This window comes from Salvelinus alpinus, chromosome 29, assembly GCF_045679555.1.
Source record: "Salvelinus alpinus chromosome 29, SLU_Salpinus.1, whole genome shotgun sequence".
NCBI lineage: Eukaryota > Metazoa > Chordata > Actinopteri > Salmoniformes > Salmonidae > Salvelinus > Salvelinus alpinus.
The window spans coordinates 22,973,542-22,996,875 of record NC_092114.1 but is presented as its reverse complement, the minus strand read 5'-3'; the positions used below and the strand labels follow the sequence as shown (position 1 = coordinate 22,996,875).

General features: G+C 42.6%; 1 pseudogene; it reads left to right on the top strand.

The window, feature by feature from the left end:
- The first annotated feature begins 61 nt into the window (after positions 1-61).
- Positions 62-23,334, top strand: part of LOC139558885 (elongator complex protein 2-like) — a 62,183-nt pseudogene continuing 38,910 nt past the window's right edge.

The following is a 23,334-nucleotide window of genomic DNA, read 5'->3' as shown; positions in this document are numbered from 1 at the left end:
TAGAATTATTTGCCATGTATACCCGTATTTACGGTAACTCTGCTGCGGGGTAGAATTCAGAATGGCAGCGCCCATAATAGAAACATGCCATGTCGCATGTTGTGCTAATCGAACCCAAAATGTTCTTTCATGGGGTCGTGGTGTGGTCATTGCATGTATAACATGTAATTACGCTGCTCTCTATGACCCAAAGGTAATATATATATTTCACAATTTAAATGTACTCGTGTCACTACATCATCAGTCTTGTCAATGTTGACAGCTGCTTGGAGTCCTTGGGTATAAGGCATATTTGCTGTGACAGTCATCTTTACACGAGAAAGGTGTTGTTGCTGTCCTGAATAGACATCTGGGAGGGTGAACACAGTCCAATGGGTCCACAGAGAGGACTGTGGTGAGTAGCTACCTGCATGCTTCATCCAATACTTTGATATGCTGATAATATATATTGATATGTTTCATCCAATGCTCCCTGATGATGGTACAGAAACTCACCTGGTGTCAGGAGGGTCTGACAGTCTACTGATTGTGTGGGAGGCCCTAGATGGGAAGGTGTGTTAACACTACTAGAAGCAGGAATTGGTCTCATCCGATTGGCACTTCATCAATCTACACACAATACCCTATAATGACAAAGCAAAAACAGGTTTATGTTTTTGAGCAACTTTATAAAAATAAAAACTGATATCACATTTACATAAGTATTCAGACCCTTTACTCAGTACTTTGTTAAAGCACCTCTGGCAGCGATTACAACCTTGAGTCTTCTTGGGTATGACGCTACAAGCTTTGCACACATCTATTTGGGAAGTTTCTCCCATTCTTCTCTGCAGATCTCTGTTCGATCGGGTTCAAGTCTGGGCTCTAGCTGGGCCACTCAAGGACGTTCAGAAACTTGTCCCGAAGCCACTCCTGCGTTGTCTTGGCTGTGTGCTTAGGGTTGTTGTCCTGTTGGAAGGTGAACCTTCTCCCCAATCTGAGGTCATGAGTGCTCTGGAGCAGGTTTTCGTCAAGGATCGCTCTGTACTTGGCTCCGTTCATCTTTCCTTCGATCCTTACTAATCTCCCAGTCCCTACCGCTGAAAAACATCCCCACAGCATGATGCTGCCACCACCATGCTTCACTGTAGGCATGGTGCCAGGTTTCCTCCAGATGTGACGCTTGGCATTCAGGCCAAAGAGTTCGGTCTTGGTTTCATCAGACCAGAGAGTCCTTTTGGCAAACTCCAAGCGGGCTGTCATGTGCCTTTTACTGAGGGGTGGCTTCCATCTGGTCGCTCTACCATAAAGGCCTGATTGGTGGAGTACTGCAGAGATGATTGTCCTTCTGAAAGGTTCTTCCATCTCCACAGAGAAACTCTGGAGCTCGGTCAGAGTGACCATCGGGTGCTTGATAACCTCCCTGACCAAGGCCTTTCTCCCCCGATTGCTTAGTTTGCCGGGCATCCAGCTCTAGGAAGAGTCTAGGTGGTTCCAAACTTCTTCCATTTAAGAATGATGGAGGGCCACTGTGTTCTTGGACCTTCAATTCTGCAGAAATGTTTTGGTACCCTTCCCTAGATCTGTGCCTCAACACAATCCTGTCTCAGCGCTCTACAGACAATTCCTTTGACCTCATGGCTTAGTTTTTGCTCTGACATGCACTGTCAACTGTGGGTCCTTATATAGACAGGTGTGTGCCTTTCCAAATCATGTCCAATCAGTTGATTTACCACAGGTGGACTCAAATTAAGTTGTAGAAACATCTCAAGGATGATCAATGGAAACAGGATGCACCTGAGCTACAATTTCAAGTCTCATAGCAAAGAGTCTGAATACTTATGTAGATAAGGTATTTCTGTTTTTGTGTTTGTAATAAATTAGCAAACATTTATAAAAAATCTTTGTCATTATGGGGTATTGCGTGTAGATTAATGAGGACGTTTAATCAATTTTTGAATAAGACTGTAACGTAACAAAATGTGAAAAAATCAAGGGGTCTGAATACTTTCCGAGATGCATATTTGTTGTTTGCGCTCTCTGCCCCAGTTTAACCAGTGTGTAAAGTGTGTTGGACACACTGGGCCAGTGTGTGCTGTGGATGCCATCCACCTGGACAACAATAGGCTACTCATCGCCTCCACAGCTTGTCTCCACTGTCAAACTTTGGCTCTACACTGGGAGTAAAGGTAAGAGATGCTTATTTGTCCCAGCAATAGACTAGTGTCCTGTCCAGGCAGTGTACTTGTCTTCTACAGTACATCAAGCTGCCCCACACTATAGAAACAGGAGGCTCCTGCCCTATGGGGCGTTCTGGCTCAGACAAGGAACTATTTAGGACAGATAAGGCAATCAGATCATTGATCCCCTATTCCTCTATATAGTGCACTAATTTTGATCAGGGCCCATAGGCAATGTTCCCTCTACATTTTTGGGGCACTGAGCAAATTTAGGTCTTGTGAACGTTTCGTTTTGATAATTTTGTTCAACTTCTGGCGTGTTTACAGTGAACACTGAGGCTGTTTCCTTACAGTTTTAGACAGAAGCCAATTGGCTATTGTGGCTATTCAAGCATAATGTAGGCTTACCAACAAATCCAATGGAGCAAATCCCATAATTTTTCCACATGGAAATAGCTTTTGATTTCTGTGATATAGCCTACAGTAGCCTATATGTGGTGTTCAATGCAGGCTACATTGCATGAGACTTTTGAAAACATTTTTACATTAAGGGCTTGACATGAATTAATTATTTTTTACTTGGTCTGCAAAACCATGGACTGTAAATTGCATTGTGTTGTATGATGCAGGAAACCACTTTACAAAATCAAATGAATTATTACCATACAGAGAATTATACAATGTAGACTACCCCTTTGCCTGTTGGCTTATTTGCATATTCAACACCGCACTTTTAATTAGGACTTAAGCTTTTTACCCAAATGGCATTTCAAAGACAGATTGAAATGTAGCCTACATGTTTTGTGCTCTTGTAGGAAGCAGTAACTCCGCATTGCTGAACTATTCTCATCTGTAACTGGGCTAATTACTCGCTAACTAGCAAATAATATCACTCGCAGCTCTGTGCACATACACTCGCGGGTGATTGAAAGACGGCTCATGGGCCCCGCCAATAGAATTCTACTCCGTTGTGCTCTGGCTCTGCCTACAACAAAATCACAGACTCAATCTTGCAAAGTTAGATTTGTTTTGTTTTGTTCGATTGAAAAGGGGCTGATATAATGTTGATTCGATCACAGAAAAAACGTTGATCTATACAGTGCAAACTAATGTGGCGAACTAGGTGAAGTTCAATCTCGTGCATCTCTGTGCTGCCTGGCATTTCTTCTGCGTCGCAGTCCTGGAGGAGGTGCGAGGCCGTGCACGTGTGCAGTTCAGCGGGAACATTGCCCATAGGCCACCCAGCTATGTTGATTTGTATTTTGTAACTTCAGTAGTACTCTCAAGTACTCTTATCTCAATATGATAAGGCTACACAAACCACAATGTTCACCTAAAGTGGGTTATTTCTACCTAAGTAGGGTGAAGTTGCCTCTAGATGCTGATCTTGGGTCAGTTTAGCATTTCCCTCACTAATGGTTGAGGGGGAGCTGATCCTAGATCTTGACCTAAGGGAAACTTCACCCCAGATCTATAAAACCCTGCGTTAAAAAAGGACTATAAGTGTTCCTTGATTCCTGCTCTGAGATGCAGGCAGTGTGTTTGTTTACAAGGGAAACTTCACCCTGTAGCAAAAGGGGCATTTTTGAGTTAATCTGTGCTGAATTCTCCACCTACCCTGACATCTGCTGGCATGCTGTGGTAGTAGAAACACAGAGGGAACAGTCTGATCATTTGAGTCACAGAATTTAATGAGTCATCACTTCAGGATTGTCTGAAATCATTGTAATGGCCTATTGTTAACGCTGTGGTTTCCACTGTGTCGTGAAACCAGGATTGTATCAAGGTATTTGTATTTAGTATTTTATTAGGGATCCCCATTAGCTGTTGCCAAGGCAGCAGCTACTCTTCCTGGGGTCCAAACACATTAAGACACTTATATTACAGATAAAAGAAAAATATAAAACATTACATCAAATCAAATGTATTTATATAGCCCTTCTTGCATCAGCTGATATCTCAAAGTGCTGTACAGAAACCCAGCCTAAAACCCCAACACAGCAAGAAAACACTGAAGTTTCTAAAACTGTTTGAATGATGTCTGTGAGTATAACAGAACTCATATGGCAGGCAAAAACCTGAGAAAAAAATCCAACCAGGAAGTGAATAATCTGAGGTTGGTCGTTTTGCAACTCATTCCCTATTGAAGATACAGTGGGATATTGGTCATGTTGCACTTCCTAAGGCTTCCACTAGATGTCAACAGTCTTTAGAACCTTGTTTCATGCTTCTACTGTGAAGTGGGGCCGAATGAGAGGGGATTGAGTAAGGTCTGCCATGAGCTGAACATGCGCTGACCATGCGCGTTCACTTGAGAGCGAGCTCTGTTCCATCGCATTTCTGAAGACAAAGGAGTTCTCCGGCTGGAACATTATTGAAGATTAATGTTAAAAACATCCTAAAGATTGATTCTATACTTAGTTTGACATGTTTCTACGGACTGTAATATTACTTTTCGTCTGAACTTTTGCCTGGACCTGTGCGTCGTGAGTTTAGATTGTGTACTGAACGCGCAAACAAAACTGAGTTATTTGGACATAAATGATGGACATTATTGAACAAAACAACATTTATTGTGGAACTGGGATTCCTGGGAGTGCATTCTGATGAAGATCATCAAAGGTAAGTGAATGTTTATAATGTTATTTCTGACTTCTGTTGACTGCACAATATGGCGGATATCTTTTTGTCTTGTTTGGGCTCTGAGCGCCGTACTCAGATTATTGCATGGTTTGCTTTTTCCGTAAAGCTTTTTTGAAATCTGACACAGCGGTTGCATTAAGGAGAAGTGTATCTAAAGTTCCATGTATAACACTTGTATTTTCATCAACATTTATAATGAGTATTTCTGTAAATTGATGTGGCTCTCTGCAAAATCACCGGATGTTTTTGGAACTACTGAACATAACGCGCCAATGTACACCGAGATTTTTTGATATACATATGAACTTTATCGAACAAAACATACATGTATTGTGTAACATGAAGTCCTATGAGTGTCATCTGATGAAGATCATCAAAGGTTAGTGATTAATTCAATCTCTTTCTGATTTTTGTGACTCCTCTCTTTGGCTGGAAAAAGCATATTTGAAATCGGACACTGTGGTGGGATTAACAAGAAGTGTATCTTTAAAATGGTGTGAAATACTTGTATGCTTGAGGAATTTTAATTATGAGATTTCTGTTGTTTGAATTTGGCGCCCTGCACTTTCACTGGCTGTTGTCATATCTATCCCGTTAACGGGATCTCAGCCATAAGAAGTTTTAATGCAGCTGGTGGCCACACCAGATACTGACTGTTACTTTTGATTTTGACCCCTTTGTTCAGGGACACATTATTCCATTTCTGTTAGTCACATGTCTGTGGAACTTGTTCAGTTTATGTCTCAGTTGTTTAATCTTGTTAATCATGTTAAGTTTGCTGAAAATAAACGCAGTTGACAGTGAGAGGACGTTTCTTTTTTTGCTGAGTTTATATCATTCATGTTAGCTCTCCATGTACATTTATGGGCCAGGCACGCTGCCCTGTTCTGAGCCAATTGCAATTTTCCTAACTCCCTCTTTGTGGCACCTGATCACACGACTGAAGTAGCCCAGGTGCGACAATAGCGCCTGTAGGACCTGCCTTGTGGGCAGTATTGTCAAGAAGACCGAGCAGCACTTTACTATGGACATACTTCTACCTCTTAGACTCCTTTAATCTCCTCAACTTGCTAAATTTCCACATTTATTCATTACAAGATTTAGTTGAGGTTTAGGGTTTAGTGAATGATTTGTCCAAATAAAATGCTTTTAGTTTTTGAAATATTTAGGACTAACTTATTCTTTGCCACCCATTCTGAAACTAACTGCAGTTCTTTGTTAAGTGTTGCAGTCGCTGAAGTAGCTGTAGTAGCTGACGTGTATAGTGTTGAGTCAGCCGCATACATAGAGACAGAAGATTTAAAGATTTAAAGATTGAAAAAAGTAAGGGGCCTAAACCGCTGCCCTGGGGAATTCCTGGATAATGTTCGAGAGGCTTCCACTAAAGAACATCCTCTGTGTTCTGTTAGACAGGTAACTCTTTATCCACACTATAGCAGGGGGTGGAAAGCCATAATACATACATTTTTCCAGCAGCAGACTATGCTCGATAATGTCAAAAGCCACACTGAAGTCTTAACAAAACAGCCCTCACAATATTTTTGTCATCAATTTCTTCCAGCCAATCATCAGGCATTTGTGTAAGTGCTGTGATTGTTGAATGTCCTTCCCTATAAGCATGCTGAAAATCTGTTTTCAATTTGTTTACAGTAAAATAGCATTGTATCTTGTCAATGTTTACTAAGGGTTGGTAACAGTCTCTTTGGTCGGCTATTTGAGTCAGTAAAGGGGGCTTTACTATTCTTGGGTAGAGGCATTACTTTTGCTTCTTTCCAGGCCTGAGGGCACACACTTTCTAGTAGGCTTAGATTGAAGATAGGAGATAGAAGGCAAATAGGAGTGGCAATATCGTCCTCTATCATCAGTAATTTTCCATCCAAGTTGTCAGACCCAGTGGCTTGTCATTGTTGATGGACAACAATAATTTTTTCACCTCTTCCACACTTACTTTGTGGAATTCAAAATTACAATGCTTGTCTTTCATAATTTTGTCAGTTATACTTGGATGTGTCAGCGTTTGTTGCTGGCATGTAATGCCTAAGTTTGCTAATCTTGTCAATGAAAAAAATCAGAAAAGTAGTTGGCAATATCAGTGGGTTTTGTGATGAATGAGCCATCTGATTCAATGAATGATTTGCCTTTTTGCCCATAATTTCATTTAAAGTGCTCCAAAGCTTTTTACTATGATTATTTATTTCATTTATCTTTGTTTCATTGTGTAGTTTCTTATTTTTATTCTGTTTAGTCAAATGATTTCTCAATTTGCAGTATGTTTGCCAGTCTGTTGTGCAGCCAGACTTATTTGTCATTCCTTTTTCCTCATCCCTCTCAACCATACACTTTTTCCATTCCTCATCAATCCACGGGGATGTATTATTATTAGCATTATTATTATTTATTTTTTCTACTATTTTCGTGATATAATTGGTAGTTACAGTCTTGTCCCATCGCTGCAACTCCCGTACGGACTTGGGAGAGGCGAAGGTCTAGAGCCATGCGTCCTCCGAAACACAACCCCGTCAAGCAGCACTGCTTCTTGACACACTGCTCGCTTAACCCGGAAGTCAGCCGCACCAATGTGTCAGAGGAAACACTGTACAACTGGTGACCGTGTCAGCGTGCATGCGCCCGGCCCACCACAAGGAGTCTTTAGAGCGCGATGGGACAAGGATATCCCAACCGGCCAAACCCTCCCCTAACCCAGACGATGCTGGGCCAATTGTGCGCCACCTCATGTGTCTACTGGTCTTGGGCCAGCTGTGACACAGCCCGGGATCAAATCCCGATCTGTAGTGATGCCTCTAGCACTAACTGGGATAAGCAATTTCATAAATGTGTCAAGTGCAGCGTCTGGTTGCTACTCATTACACACCACAGACCAGCAAATATTCTCTACATCAACAACATAGGAATCACTACAAAACGTATTGTTGGACCTCTTATACACTAGATGGAATTTTGGTTCTCCTAGATATAGATACTGTATTGTGATCACTACATCCGATGGAATTTCTGCAGCATTAGTAAAGATGCGATCAATGCATGTTGATGATTTCATTCCTGTTTGTAACTACCCTGGTAGGTTGACTGATAACCTGAACCAGGTTGCAGGCATTAGTTAGTTTTTATCAAGGCTATTATGCTGGGTCGTATTCATTAGTGCACACTGTAGCAAAGCAATGGAAATAAGCGTTTCTTAATGGATGGATGATAGTAGTCCCATACTGTTCCATTGTGGTTTTCTTCTGTTTTGTGCCTAGTAACCTCTCGTGGTCAGATGCATGTAACATAGGATGGTATCGTAGCGGCTGTCAACAGACTGTCAACAGACTGTGGTATACGACGAATAACGAGAAGCTTAGCAGACAGTCAACAGACTGTGGTATACGACGACTAACGAGAAGCTTAGCACACAGCCATGCAATCTCCATAGAGAAACATTGGTAGTAGAATGGCCTTACTGAAAAGCTCAGTGACTTTCATCGTGGCACCATCATAGGATGCCACCTTTCCAACTAGTCAGTTCCTCAAATTTCTGCCCTGCTAGAACTGTCCCCGGTCAACTGTAAGTGCTGTTATTGTTACTGCATCACATCCGACCGTGATTGGGAGTCCCATAGGGCGGCGCACAATTGGCCCAGCGTCGTTCGGGTTTGGCCGGGGTAGGCCGTCAATGTAAATAAGAATTTCTTCTTAACTGATTTGCCTAGTTTTCCACCATGCATGTCATTCTTACTATATCTGTTTGGTGTATATACAGTTGATGTCGGAATTTTACATACACCTTAGCCAAATACATTTAAACTCAGTTTTTCCACAATTCCTGACATTTAATCCCAGTAAAAATGTACTGTCTTAGGTCAGTTAGGATCACAACTTTAATTTAGGAATGTGAAATGTCAAAATAATAGTTGAATGATTTATTTCAGCTTTAATTTCTTTCATCACATTCCCAGTGGGTCAGAAGTTTACATACACTCAATTCGTATTTGGTAGCATTGCCTTTAAATTGTTTAACTTAGGTCAAACGTTTTGGGTAACCTTCCACAAGTTTCCCACAATAAGTTGGGTGAATTTTGGCCCATTCCTCCTAACAGAGCTGGTGTAACTGAGTCAGGTTTGTAGGCCTCCTTGCTCGCACACACGTTTTCAGTTCTGCCCACAAATGTTCTATAGGATTCGAGGTCATGGCTTTGTGATGGCCACTCCAATACCTTGACTTTGTTGTCCTTAAGCCATTTTGCCACAACTTTGGAAGTATGCTTGGGGTCATTGCCCATTTGGAAGACCCATTTGCGACCAAGCTTTAACTTCCTGACTGATGTCTTGAGATGTTGCTTCAATATATCCACATAATTTTCCTCCCTCATGATGCCATCTGTTTTGTGAAGTGCACCAGTCCCTCCTGCAGCAAAGCACCCCCCACAACATGATGCTGCCACCCCCGTGCTACACGGTTGGGATGATGTTCTTCGGCTTGCAAGCCTCCACCTTTTTCTTCCAAACATAACAAAGTTCATTATGGCCAAACAGTTCTATTTTTGTTTCATCAGACCAGAGGACATTTCTCCAAAAATTACGATCTTTGTCCCCATGTGCAGTTGCAAACCGTAGTCTGGCTTTTTATGACGGTTTTGGAGCAGTGGCTTCTTCCTTGCTGAGAGGCCTTTCAGGTTATGTCGATATAGGACTCGTTTTACTGTGGATATAGATGCTTTTGTACCTGTTTCCTCCAGCATCTTCACAAAGTCCTTTGCTGTTGTTCTGGGATTGATTTGCACTTTTTGCACCAAAGTACGTTCATCTCTAGGAGACAGAACACGTCTCCTTCCTGAGCGGTATGACGGCTGGTTGGTCCCATGGTGTTTATACTTGCGTACAGATGAATGTGGTACCTTCAGGCATTTGGAAATTGCTCCCAAGGATGAACCAGATTGTGGAGGTCTACAATTGTTTTCCTGAGGTCTTGGCTAATTTCTTTAGATTTTCCCATGATGTCAAGCAAAGATGCACTGAGTTTGAAGTTAGGCCTTGAAATACATCCACAGGTACACCTCCAATTGACTCAAATGATGTCAATTAGCCTATCAGAAGCTTCTAAAACCATGACATAATTTTCTGGAATTTTTCAAGCTGTTTAAAAGCACAGTCAACTTAGTGTATGTAAACTTCTGACCCACTGGAATTGTGATACAGTGAAATAATCTGTCTGTAAACAATTGTTGGAAAAATTACTTCTGTCGTGCACAAAGTAGATGTCCTAACCGACTTGCCAAAACTATAGTTTGTTAACAAGAAATTGGTGGTGGTTGAAAAACAAGTTTTAATGACTCCAACCTAAGTGTATGTAAACGTCCAACTTCAACTGTATATATGTGTGTATATATTGTGAAGTGGAAACGTCTAGGAGCAACAACGGCTCAGCCACGAAGTGGTAGGCCACGCACAAGCTCACAGAACGGGATTGCTGAGTGCTGTTGCACATAAAAATTGTCTGTCCTCCGTTGCAAGACTCCCTACCGAGTTCCAAACTGCCTCTGGAAACAACGTCAGCACAAGAACTGTTCGTCGGGAGCTTCATGAAATGGGTTTCCATGGCCGAGCAGCCGCACATAAGCCTAAGGTCACCTTGCGCAATGCCAAGCGTCGGCTGGAGTGGTGTAAAGCTCGCACATATTGGATTCTAGAGCAGTAGAAACACATTCTCTGGAGTGATGAATCACGCTTCACCATCTGCCAGTCCGATGAACGAATCATGGTTTGGCGGATGCCAGAAGAACGCTACCTGCCCCAATGCATAGTGCCAACTGTAAAGTTTGGTGGAGGAGGAATAATGGACTGGGGCTGTTTTTCATGGTTTGGACTAGACCCCTTAGTTTCAGTGAAGGGAAATCTTAACGCTACAGCATACAATGACATTCTAGACCATTCTGTGCTTCCAACTTTGTTGCAACAGTTTGGGGATGGCCCTTTCCTCTTTCAGCAAGACAATTCCCCCGTAAACAAAGCAAGGTCCATACAGAAATGGTTTGTCGAGATCGGTGTGGAAGAATTGACTGGCCTGCGCAGAGCCCTGAAGCCCTGATCTCAACCCAATCGAACACCTTTGGGATGAATTGGAACCCTGACTGTAAGTCTGGCCTTATCACCCAACATCAGTGCCAGACATCACTAATGCTCTTGTGGCTGAATGGAAGTCCCCACAGCAATGTTCCCACATCTAGTGTAAAATCTTCGCAGAAGAGTTGAAGGCTGTTATGGCAGCAAAGGGGTGACCAACTCCATATTAATGTCCATGATTTTGGAATGAGATGTTTCATGAGCAGGTGTCCACATACTTTTGGTCATGTAGTGTATCTTATCTCATGCATCTCTTCCCAGAAGCTAATCAAGCATCTGATGCATTTGTGCATGATTTTAGTTCTGTGTTTAGGTGTTTTTGTGCTATTGGTTGGTATTTCCTCTCTGTATGTTAGCGGGTGTGGGGGGGGAGTGAATGTTGATGTTACATGACAGTCATGGAGATGAGCGTGTGGCTGGGGCTGCGTCCCAAATGGCACCCTATTCCCTATTGGCCCTGGTCAAAAGTAGTGCACTATATAGGGAATAGGGTGCCATTTGGGATGCGGTCTGGGGTCTGTCCTAAGGGTGTGTTGTCTTATGTAGGCCAGACGGAGCTCTGCTGCCAGCATGTGCTGCTAGTGCCTGGAAGACCCCTGGGTTTCTGGCGAAAGGAGAGAAGAAAAACATGTCACCGTTTGACAAATGTCTCTGCAGCTTGCCTCAAAAGAACTAGCCTAGCGATTAGCCATCTCACTTCTCTAGGATGAGTTAGTGAAATAATCTGGGAGCAGTTGATTTAGGAACGCTTGTCGGTGATGTATGGAACCCAATGTTTTTGTGTAATTTTCGTGCCTGTTTTGTACAAGTATGACTCACACCCTATTATAAAGGCTAATTTTTTACTTTTTTCCCACCTCTCTCTCCCTGAAGCGGAGTGAACACAAACCATATCGTTTGGGAGAGGCTTCATGATGGATGTCTCGCTAGCATTTTTGCCAGCCAGCAGAGGTAAGCTGTTTCTACGGCGGCGGTTGCCGGTGGGAGATACCCCCCGCCCCCATATCAAAAATGCAATTTGTGCATGAAGTGTCCCGCACGTCATCTCTCCTCCCTTTCACATGCCTGTTCTCTGTTTGATGCTTTGTCCCCGCGCCCTTCCACCCTTCACTCAATTTGTCTTAAAAACATGAGGTAGATGTAAATGTGTTATAATGCAGCCTGGCTTCAGCAGCAAGTGTGACAGGACTAATAAAATACATTTATTTTTCAGTTCCCATACTGGCCTGCTGTGGCGAGATTGCAGAACACATTTGTATGTGCAGTGCAATGGACAGGTGAGCGAAATCAAATAGCTGGCATTGGCCAACAAATTAATGGACAGTAATGTAAAAATCAATAAATCGAGTATGTTGTATTCATAAACATATTAATTTACATTGATGCTGGCCTTTTCTCCCCATGTCTCTGACAGTTCATGAAAGTCTTCTCCTTGCAAGGGCATGAGGATTGGATCTGTGGTGTGGAGTGGGTGTATTTAGGTGAGGACCACACCAGTGTTTAGCGATCTGTTTCCTCACAACCTTATTTTACATTTACATTTTAGTCATAAATCTGTCTAATAATCAGAGATGTTATGACAAAATATGGGGAAGTATTTCTGGTATATGTATATTCAGCTGCCTACTTGAGTTGTGCAACCCAATCCAGATGTACTCCAGCAGTGCTTTGTTCAGGCCTACATCACAAATGGCACCCTATGGGCTTAATATAGTGCACTAATTTTGAACAGAACCCCATGGGCCCTGGTCCAAAGTGGCGCACTATAATAAGGAATAGGATGCAATTTGGGTTTCAGCCCAGGGTTTGTAAAAGCTATTTCATCTCCTTCACCAGCCCTCTCCACTGGACTCATCCCACTCAGTCAATGAACTACTCCAAGCTGGGCGGCCATTAGAGGTGGAGAGAGATGCTGTGTCCCAAATGGCACCCTATTCCCTTCATAGTGCACTACTTTTGACCAGAGGCCTATGGGATGCAGTCAGAGATTAATTTATATGTACCAGCCCCATAGGCTTTGCAAAAGTCCTCTCTCTCCAGTCTCTCTCTACTATAAAATAAAATGAAAATCCATCCTTTTATGACTGGGGCATTTGCTTAATTTGATTTGCTTTTGCAAACTGAAGTCTTTCTATAATGCATGAAACGGGTGCAGCAGGGCCTAGTCAATGCTTTCGTTCCACCCCTCTCTCAGATATACTGTATCCTTCAAGCAGCGTGGCTCCGCAGCCCTGTCTTTGAGTTCAGCTGGGGGTCTTTTTAATTCCAACTTTTGGAAGACACGGTTCAACCAAGGTTCTGACACTCTGTGGTCACTGAAGATTCCCTCTTGTTGCAGGAATAGGGGTGTTAACCCTGGGGTCCTGGCAAGGCCCAACCTGGCCCCCTTATACTACCATGGCCACCTAATCACCCCCTTCCTTTCAACCCCCTCCTCTCCCTGTTACTCTTCCCAAGGTGGCCTTAGTTTTGAGAAGTTGTGTGTTCTCTTCTCAGCCATCTTATCTAGAGTGAATCTGAAATGGCACTAGGCCTATATAGGGAATATATACAATTAAAGGCACAGTTCACTCAAATATTTTTTGGTATTTTGTTCATTAGTCCACCCACAAAATTGTGCATGTCAGCAGTCAAGTTTCCAAGATAGAGCACTTTCAGTACAGAGCAAAAACTGTAGTGATGATGATGATGATGCAGTTTGAATTGAGTGATCCCTTTAAATTAAAAATATATACTAAATAAAAACAAACTAATGTCTACCTCCATGCTGTACAGAGGGGGATCTGTTACTGGCCAGCTGTGCTCAGGATTGTCTGATCCATGTGTGGAGGCTGGTTGCCAAATCTGGGACCGAGGGAAACACGCAGGATGAACACACCATTAGGATGACTGAGGACGTCTTTAAACTGACAGTAACCGGTGAGTAGACATTCGTTATCAGGCTTCATTAGAACATTTCTGTTAATTAGAAGAATTTTCTTATAAAAAAATGAATGATGCAATAAAAACATCAGGTTTTTGTGGATTTCATAGGACAATGAATGTCTATCTATCAACAAGATCTGCGTTAATGTAGTAATAAACAGTCACGTGATCATTAATGTGAATGTCATCATTGCCAATGTTCATTGGATTTATGTTTTATTTTAGTCGGGAATGTGGATTGTTTGATCCCTGGCAACAACCGTATGATTCTAAAAATGTATTTGACTGACTAAGTTATCACACATATGTGGATGGAGTTTGTGATTGTACAATAAAGATTCATGTACACTATATATACAAAAGTATGTATATATACCCCTTCAAATTAGTGAATTTGGCTATTTCAGCCACAACGTTGCTGACAGGTGTATAAAATCGAGCACACAGCCATGCCATCTCCATAGAAACACTGGCAGTAGAATGGCCTTACTGAAGAGCTCAGTGACTGTCAACGTGGGACCGTCATAGAATGCCACCTTTCCAACAAGTCAGTTTGCCAAATTTCTGCCCTGCTACAGCTGCCCCGGTCAACTGTGAGTGCTGTTATTGTGAAGTGGAAAAGTCTAGGAGCAACAACGGGTCAGCCGCGAAGTGGTAGGCCACATAAGCTCACAGAACGGGATCGCCAAGTGCTGAAGCGAGTAACACGCAAAAATGTCTCTCCTCGGTTGCAACACTCCCTACTGAGTTTCAAACTGCCTCTGGAAGCAACGTCAGCACAAGAACTGTTCGTCGGGGGCTTCATGAAATGGGTTTCCATGGCCGAGCAACCGCACAAACAAGCCTAAGATCATGCGCAATGCCAAGCGTCGGCTGGAGTGGTGTAAAGCCCTCCGCCATTGGACTCTGGTTTCACCATCTGCCATTCCCATGGACTAATATGGATTTGGCAGATGTCAGGAGAACGCTACCTGTCCCAATGCCTAGTTCCAACTGTAAAGTTTGGTGTTGAAGGAATAATGGTCTGGGGCTGTTTTTCATGGTTCGGGCTACAGCATACAATGACATTCTAGAAGATTCTGTGCTTCCAGCTTTGTGGTAACAATCTGGGGAAGGCCCTTTCCTGTTTAAGCATGACTGTGCCCAAAGCGAGGTCCATACAGAAATGGTTTGTTGAGATCGGTGTGGAAGAACTTGACTGGCCTGCACAGAACCCTGACCTCAATCCAATCGAACACCTTTGGGATGAATTGGAATGCCGACTGAGCCAGGCCTAATCGCCCAACATCAATGCCCGACCTCACTAATGCTCTTGTGTCTGAATGGAAGCATGTCCCCACAGCAATGTTCCAACATCTAGTGGAAAGCATTTCCAGAAGAGTTGAAGGCTGTTATAGCGGCAAAGGGAGGACCAACTCCATATTAATGCCCATGATTTTGGAATGAGATGTTTCATGAGCAGGTGTCCACATACTTTTGGTCATGTAGTCTATGTATGTTGTCTCCTCTCCCCAGATGCCTCCTCAGTGTTTGCAGTGACCCTAGAGTCAGTCCTGGCCGGACACGAGAACAAGGTCTATGGAGTCCACTGGCAGACCCTTGTCATCAAAGGTACTGTACTGTCAACCTATACACCATTCAGTCCCTGATCAGACTTTTCTTATTTCACTGTGATGTGGTGGTGCCATACCACTCAATGATTTCATTAGTTGGAGGGAGTGATTTGTTTGATGGGCCTACCATACACCCATGAAATCAGAAAGGGTGACCCCTAAACTCTTTTATTAGTTCACATCACTCACTGTCTGTCTGCCTGCCTGCTGCAGTTCTGTCATGATTTTTTACCCATCCAACCTGCATATGCTGTATTGTGGTTCCAGGGGGTTTCCCCTAGGTACAAATCTAGGATCCACTTCCCCTGCCCCAATCCTAAACTTAATCATTAGTGGGGGAAATGCACAAACTGACCCCAGATCAGCTTCTAGGGGCAACTCCCCCTACAGGATGCGACCAGCATCAGTCTCTGAGCCTGCTCTCTGTGTCTATGGACAAGACCATGATCTTGTGGGCTCCAGAGGAGGGCTAGGGGGTGTGGGTGGAGCAGGTCAGTGTCAACAGGAGGCTTCGATCTGTGTCCCAAATAGCACACTATTCCCTATATAGTCCACTATAGTGGTCTTAAGTAGTGCACTCTATAGGGAATAGAGTGCTGTTTGGGACACAACCATCTTTCCTTTCACAGCTTTGTCATTTTTCAAATCCTACACTGTTAAAGGTCAACACCCCTGTCTCTGTCTCTTGCTGTCTGTCTCTCTGTCTCGTCTGTCTTCAGCAGCTGTTTTGATGAAATGAAATGTTGAAATGTCATCAAGGCCACGCTCTCTTTTCTCTCTGTCCGTCTCTCTCTCTCGTCATCATGCCCCCGCTATGTTTCAATAGTGTGCCTGGATACAGCCCTTAGCCCTACCGCAACCCCCTGAGGTGCCTTATTGCTATTATAAACTGGTTACCAACTTAATTAGAACAGCAAACAGGTAATATTGTGTCATACCTGTGGTATATTGTCTGTTAACCAGGACCCAAACTACCCGGTTTATAATTTGATTCTGTTACTGATGTGGTGTTAGATTGTAGAAATGGCATTGTTAGAGGCTGATGCCATTAGCCGACAGTTCTACACTGTAGGTTGGGCTTGTATGGGTTGGTTTCCTCCCTGCCTCCTTGCTATCAGTCACAAGCCAGAGAGAGCCGACAGGGGAAGAAGGGACAATGAAAGACATACCAGACCCCCCCAACCCCTCTCTTGGAGCGCAGAACTTCTGCTGTTTTCATCAGTGCTGGGCTAAATTTAAGAGAAGTGTGGAAGTTGTAAATTCCTCCCCATCTGCCCTGAGTTTCAGGAGTGACAGGTGTATTGTGGTAGAGACCTTAGATAACCTTCCCCAGTAACAGCGCAACTGTCCACCCCACGGTTGCTGTTATGGAGCTCTCCAGCTCCTAAATAACGGAAATTAGTTACCTCTGGTTCGTTCAGCTATTCCTGTGGGGAAAGAATATGGTTTTTGGATAAACACTGAAAATAAGGTCAGAGGTTAACACAGGCTTAGGAGATCTTATGTTTTGTTTTATGATATAATATCAGTCAGTTAACATGACCTTTAGGAATTATGAAGCCTTTATGTGCTTTGTGCTTTTTTAAATTACATAAATGCAAAAAAATGGTGTGTTAGCTGTTGAAGATTATCTCATAGACCAAAATGTATAAGATCTCCTAAGCCTGTGCTTACCACAGACCTTATTTTCAGCTTTCTCCAAAAACCCTACAAAAACTCCATTAATTTCCCCATAGGCTTTGTCCAGCGAACCATGGAGTTGGTAGTGCCTACAAAAAGACAGCATTACTATTTCTCTCTTTTTTTCATTTTGTTTGACGAAGCAAAGATGGGGAGCTGGGGGGGCGCTAGAGAGTGTGCTATGGAATATATGTGTTTTGTTAGAGCGCCGCTCAATTTAAAAATAATTTCATATTTATCTTAATCTCTCACAACCTATAACTTCAAACATTGTCTGACAATATGACAAAAGGAAAAAGCATCAAAAAAGGGGGCGCTAAACAAGCTAATTTGGATGAGACAGAAAACGAACCAATGTCAACATCGCCAACCCACGAGCTCCCCACAGAACCTACTCCAAGTGACCGACTGGCCGCTATAAACTCACTAAGAAAAAAGGTGGACACATGGTTGGCTGACATCTCAACGAGTATTAGGACTTTGTCTGAAACTGTGAAGGCAACCAAGGGCAGGGTGCATGAGGTTGAGCAGACAACAGTTCATCACGAGGCCAGGCTACAGGACATTGAGGAACAGTGCACAACAAAACACTGAAAGTCCGACAGGAAATGCTTGAATCGCATTCAAGACGCCCGAACATCTGAATATTTATCTACCGGCACTGCTGGGGAGTGAACACTTCAAAACTCCCATCCTGATCAACCGCGCACACAGATCACAGGCAACGAAGCCAGCCAAGGGCGAGGCCTCAAGGCCATTCATCGCACGGCTGCACTATCCCCAGACCAGGGATCTCATCCTCAAGCTGGCTAGTCAAAAGTTCCCCTTAACTTCTTATGGCTGGGGGCAGTACATTTACATTACATTTAAGTCATTTAGCAGACGCTCTTATCCAGAGCGACTTACAAATTGGAAAGTTCATACATATGCATCCTGGTCCCCCCGTGGGGAATGAACCCACAACCCTGGCGTTGCAAGCGCCATGCTCTACCAACTGAGCCACACGGGACCAGTATTGAGTAGCTTGGATGAATAAGGTGCCCAGAGTAAACTGCCTGCTACTCAGTCCCAGAAGCTAAGATATGCATATAAAAACATCCTAAAGATTGATTCTATTCATCGTTTGACATGTTTCTACGAACTGTAATGGAATTTTTTGACTTTTCGTCTGACATGCGCATCATCAATTTGGATTTTGGAACTAAACGCGCGAACAAAAAGAAGGTATTTGGATATAAATTATGGACGTTATCGAACTGGGATTCCTGGGAGTGCATTCTGATGAAGATCATCAAAGGTAAGTGAATATTTATAATACTATTTCTCACTTCTGTTGACCCCACAACATGGCGGATAACTGTATGGCTTGTTTGGGCTCTGAGCGCTGTACTCAGATTATAGCATGGTGTGCTTTTTCCGTAAAGTTTTTTGAAATCTGACACAGCGGTTGCATTAAGGAGAAGTTTATCTAAAGTTCCATGTATAATACTTGTATCTTTTGTCAATGTTTATTATGAGTATTTCTGTAAATTGATGTGGCTCTCTGCAAAATCACCGGATGTTTTGGAGGCAAAACATTACTGAACATAACGCGCCAATGTAAACTAAGATTTTTGGATATAAATATGAACTTTATCGAACAAAACATACATGTATTGTGTAACATGAAGTCCTATGAGTGTCATCTGATGAAGATCATCAAAGGTTAGTGATTCATTTTATCTCTATTTCTGCTTTTTGTGACTCCTCTCTTTGGCTGGAAAAATGGCTGTGTTTTTCTGTGACTAGGTACTGACCTAACATCATCGTTTGGTGTGCTTTCGTGGTAAAGCCTTTTTGAAATCGGACACTGTGGCTGGATTTACAACAAGTTTTTCTTTAAAATGGTGTAAAATACTTGTATGTTTGAGGAATTTTATTGATGAGATTTCTGTTGTTTGAATTTGGCGCCCTGCACTTTCACTGGCTGTTGTCAAGTCGATCCCGTTAACGGGATCTCAGCCATAAGAAGTTTTAACTACAACAGAGCCAGGGTGTCTTTCTACCCAGATCTTACTTTGGAGGAACCAACGGAAAGAGTATTATAAGTTGCAGGGCAAAATGCACGGCGGCCAACATCCTATACGGATTCCTCTTCCCAGCTCAGTTTAAGGTGACAGTCGACAGATCAACTGTACGTTTGACAACCCAAAAGAAGCCGAACTGTTCTTGTCAAGCAAGCTCCCTGTCTGACGATACAAAACTGCTGTGTCAGCCGGCTAAGTGGCCAAATACAGGCCAGGAATGTGTTTTGAATTTTCTGCCGATGTCTTTTCGATCAGAAATGGGGACTTATAATGATGGTTGAGATGTTAGGCTAAACAATGTCACATAAGCAATATCATGTTTTAGTCCCACTCACCCCCTAACGTGAGAGTTATGTGTTATTTAATCTTTGTTTATATGCAGAGCATCTATAGGTGCCGAGTTTAAGTGTTATGTCTAGGCACCCTAAGGTTTGTGTGTTAGTCAAGGAGTGCTTCGTTTGGGGAAGTCACTCAGTAAAGGGACGGGAGGGGGGACGGGGTCTGTGTTTTATGTTCACGTTTATTAATACAGGCGGCATGACAAGCTCCCGCACGGCGGGACGTTTTCTTTTGGATTTTATATGACAGAAACAATTTGCTCTAAAATAAGAAATGCCACATAGTGACCGGGCACAGAGTAGACCTGGTGGAATAAAGAGCACAGAGTAGACCTGGTGGAATAAAGAGCACAGAGTAGACCTGGTGGAATAAAGAGCACAGAGTAGACCTGGTGGAATAAAGAGCACAGAGTAGACCAGGTGGAATAAAGAGCACAGAGTAGACCAGGTGGAATAAAGAGCACAGAGTAGACCAGGTGGAATAAAGAGCACAGAGTAGACCAGGTGGAATAAAGAGCACAGAGTAGACCTGGTGGAATAAAGATAGTCAGTTGGAACTGCAATGGCTTAGGTCATGTTGTGAAAAGAGCCAAGGTTTTTTTCTCATCTTAAATCACTGGCCACTGACACAGTGCTTCTTCAAGAAAGTCATATTAAACGCTCGGCTCAGGCCAAACTACGAGTCAGCTGGATCAATCAGATATACCACTATCATTTTGATGCAAAAGTGAGAGGGAGAAGAATCCTGATAAGGAAAAACATTCCTTGTATTTACTCATCCTCGATTTCAGATCCTAATGGTCGGTATATTATTGTGGCTGGTACACTGAATTCGATACCAATAACCTTGGTCAATTTATATGGACCCAACTTCGATGATCCATAATTTTTTCAAAGAGTGTTTAAGACCAAATATGTTGGATACAAGTGTTATTGTTGGAGGAGACTAGATCCTCTTTTAGATAAACAGCTATCAAGGTCACTCCAACAATCAAATGCCAGTGTCTGTCTAAATATATTGATGACAACCCTTAACATTGTCTATATTTGGATGCTGACACACCCAACAGATAGGGATTATTCTTTCTTCTCGTCAGTTCATAAATCATATTCCAGAATTGACAATTTTTTGTTGGACTCAACTAATTTCAGCAGCTGTGTTGGTTACCTGTCACCCGATTCTACTTACAGACCACTCTCCGCTGTCCATGGTGCTGAAACTGGACAATATGTATGCAGGTCGTCGTCCGTGGCGCTTAGACGCTCACTTATTGAAAGATGATACTTTTTGTCAGTATTTGAAGGAGCAGATAACGTTTTTCCTTGGAGCTAATGACATGGGGGATGTTGACGACTCTACCCTTTGGGAATCTCTCAAGGCTGTGATTAGAGGTCACATTATTTCATATACATCGGAGAGGAAGAAACGCACCAATACTAGGCTGAAAGAAATGATAAGAGTTAGGCAAACGAGATTTCCTCGAATGCAGTCCTTGAGAAGATCACAAAGTTTAAATATGAATACAATACCATCCTTTCAAAACGGGTGAGCTCTTTACTTGCTAGAATGCAACAAAGTTATTTTGAACTGGGTGACAAACCACATAAATGATTAGCAAGACAGCTAAAGCACGTACAGGCATCTAGAGCTATTCATAAAATAGAAGAATGGTAAAATAGTAACAAATCTGCAGGATATTAATGAATATTATACTCATAGCTATATCAATCGAAATGCGATGCTGCTGATCCACAAACTATGGAACGCTTTCTCACTGAATGTGAACTTCCTAAACTAGTGCGCAGCGGCTGCACTCGATGCCGGGATAACTTTTAAAGGAGATTAACACAGTGATAGCACAATTTACAAACAGCAAGGCCCCTTGGCCCGATGGATCTGTAATATAATTCTATAAGAAGTACTGCGCCAGTCTAGCGCCACTTCTGTTGCGAATGTCTAAACATTCCAAAGAAAATGGCAAACTCACGCAAACACTGCATGAGGCTACTATAGCACTGATCTTGAAAAAAGATAGATTCCATGGAGATGTTGTCTTATCGCCCCGTTTCGTGGCTCCCCATAGAAAATAAGGTGTTGACAAAAATATTGGCAATCCGATTGGAAGAATATATTTCTGACATCATACACCCTGACCAGACAGGTTTTATCCCAGGCCGACATACACTACCATTCAAAAGTTTGGGGTCACTTAGAAATATCCTTGTTTTCTATGAAAACATACATGAAATGAGTTGCAAAATGAATTGGAAATATAGTCAAGACGTTGACAAGGTTATAAATAATTATTTTTAATTGAAATAATTGTGTCCTTCAAACTTTGCTTTCGTCAAAGAATCCTCAATTTACAGCTATTACAGCCTTGCAGACCTTTGGCATTCTAGTTGTCAATTTGTTGAGGTAATCTGAATAGATTTCACCCCATGCTTCCTGAAGCACCTCCCACAGGTTCGATTGGCTTGATGGGCACTTCTTACGTACCATAGGCTGCTCCCACAACAGCTCAATAGGGTTGAGATCCGGTGACTGTGCGGGCCAGTCCATTATAGACAGAATACCAGCTGACTGCTTCTTCCCTAAATAATTATTGCATAGTTTGGAGCTGTGCTTTGGGTCATTGTCCTGTTGTATGAGGAAATTGGCTCCAATTAAGCGCCGTCCACAGTGTATGGCATGGCGTTGCAAATTGGAGTGATAGCCTTCCTTCAAGATCACTTTTAACTTGTACAAATCTCCCACTTTATCACCACCAAAGCACCCCCAGACCATCACATTGCCTTCACCATGCTTGACAGATGGCTTCAAGCACTTCTCCAGCATCTTTTCATTTTTTCTACGTCTCACGAATGTTCTTCTTTGTGGTCCGAACACCTCAAACTCTGTCCATAACACTTTTTTACAATCTTCCTCTGTCTGTGTTTTTTTACCTATCTTAATCTTTAATTTTTATTGGCCAGTCTGAGATATGGCTTTTTCTTTGCAACTCTGCCTAGAAGGCCAGCATCCCAGAGTTGCCTCTTCACTGTTGATGTTGAGAGTGGTGTTTTGCGGGTACTATTTAATGAAGCTGCCATTTGCGAACTTGTGAGGTGTCTGTTTCTCAAACTAGACACTCTAATGTACTTGTCCTCTTGCTCAGTTGTGCACCGGGGCCTCCTACTCCTTCTATTCTGGTTAGAGCCAGTTTGCACTGTTCTGTGAAGGGAGTAGTACACAGCGTTGTATGAGATTTTCAGTTTCTTGGCAATTTCTCGCATGGAATAGCCTTCATTTCTCAGAACAAGAATAGACTGACGAGTTTCAGAAGAAAGGTCTTTGTTTCTGGCCATTTTGCGCCTGTAATCGAACCCACAAATCCTGATGCTCCAGATACTCAGCTAGTCTAAAGAAGGCCAGTTTTATTGCTTCTTTAATCAGGACAACAGTTTTTTGCTGTGCTAACATAATTGCAAAAGGGTTTTCTAATGATCAATTAGCCTTTTAAAATGATAAACTTGGATTAGCTAACACAACGTGCCATTGGAACACGAGTGATGGTTGCTGATATTGGGCCTCTGTACGCCAACGTAGATATTCAATAAAAAATAAGCCGTTTCCTGCTACAATAGTCATTGACTACATTAACAATGTCTACGCAGTATTTCTGATCAATTTCATTATTATTTTAATGGACAAAAAATTAGATTTTCTTTCAAAAACAAGGACATTTCTAAGTGACCCCAAACTTTTGAACGGTAGTGTGTACAGTCGTGGCCAAAGGTTTTGAGAATG